Consider the following 1,522-nt stretch of genomic DNA (forward strand, 5'->3'; position numbering starts at 1 on the left):
GTGTGTGTGTGTGTGTGTGTGTGTGTTTGTGCGTGCGTGCATACAGAGCAAGTAATTAACATCCAATCAAAAAAAACATTTAGGGGTACACATTAAATAGCCAGGTGTAATTGCTCCCGTCCACGTCCAGTTGGATCACCCAAGACAAATTACAGATGACAGGGCTGAGAAGCCAAGAGACAAACAACCACTCTCACTCACACCTGGGGCCAATTTAGAGTCACAAATTAACCCAACATGCATGTTTCTCATGGTGCTACAAAACCWGAAGACAGTCCACACATAACACAGGGAGAACATAGATGTGTCACATAGAAGGGCCCAACACAGGATCTAAACTCAGGACTGTAYCAGTGCTAGCCAACTGGACCACCATTCAGTCACTACCAAAGTATTTTCATACAAAATCTGCATAAATTGTTAATATTTTAATCAAAGTTGAAAATGGAGCAATAATGATTTTGCCCTTAACTGTGGGTACAGTAATTCTTATTTTTATTTTGATCTATGTTTATTTTTTATTGTTACTATCTTTAATTCAATTATTATTGCTACAGTTGACAATGTCACATAGCAATATACTGTTTCTGTGGATTGATGCATCTATCTGCTGCTCTAATACTCCTGAATTTCCTCACGTGGGACAGTAAAAGCTGTTTCTATTCTATTCTATTCTATTCTATTCTATTCTATTCTATTCTATTCTATTCTATAATGTCCATCTACAGCTGATTAATGTTTGGAGTCAACCCAGTTCAAAATGGCCACTAAAGTTAATCAAATTGCGGACAGCTGTGGCTAAGTGGTTAAGGAAGTTGTCCTCTAACCAGAGAGTTGGCAGTCCAATTCCCCGCAATTTAGTCCCATGTCAAAGTGTCAGTGGGCAATACACTGAACCCCCACTGGCTCTGATGTGCGTCCCATCAGTGAATGAATGTGATTTGAAGCGCAGATTAGTCTCTATAGATTGATTTGTATATTTTAGCTTTGCAGTGAGATCTTGCTGTGTGAATGGGTAAATGAGGACTAGGGATGGGTACTGAATTCGATACTTTTTAAGTACCGACCAAATTCTGTCGGTACTACCGAGAACCTATTCATGTAACGTCAAACGGTACCATGTTTCGGTACCTAAACGCATCATAGTGACCATATTGGCGTAAGAGTGGTGAGTTTTTCCGTGTTTGTCTTGAACGCAGCATCACGCAATAGTGTAATGACGTCAGCAGCTGCTGGTTCAGTAAACAGAGCTCAGTCTGAACGTAGCTTGCAAACCTAGTAGCTCATGGAGTAAAACTCACAAACCAAACAGATCGCCTCTGAATTATCTGGTGGATTAATTATCTTGTGAGCACGACGTTCGCTTGCTCAAAGTAAATAAAGTACCGCCACTTTCTTTATTTCATCCACCATTAAACAGAGACCGGCAGAGGAAAACAACAGAGGCACTTGTCGACAGTCCGAACACGTCTGACCTGAAAGAGAACAAGCAGCCAGCTTGAAGCGTTGGGCTCATTTTAGA

The 1,522-nt window shown here is 40.8% G+C and overlaps 1 long non-coding RNA gene across 1 annotated transcript in view; it reads left to right on the plus strand.

The window, feature by feature from the left end:
- The window catches only part of LOC106528177 (uncharacterized), an 8,361-nt gene that overhangs the window by 5,174 nt on the left and 1,665 nt on the right, over positions 1 to 1,522 (plus strand). The gene's annotated exons all lie outside the window — the stretch shown is intronic.

Source organism: Austrofundulus limnaeus, unplaced genomic scaffold (assembly GCF_001266775.1).
Source record: "Austrofundulus limnaeus strain Quisiro unplaced genomic scaffold, Austrofundulus_limnaeus-1.0 Scaffold362, whole genome shotgun sequence".
Classification (NCBI taxonomy): domain Eukaryota; kingdom Metazoa; phylum Chordata; class Actinopteri; order Cyprinodontiformes; family Rivulidae; genus Austrofundulus; species Austrofundulus limnaeus.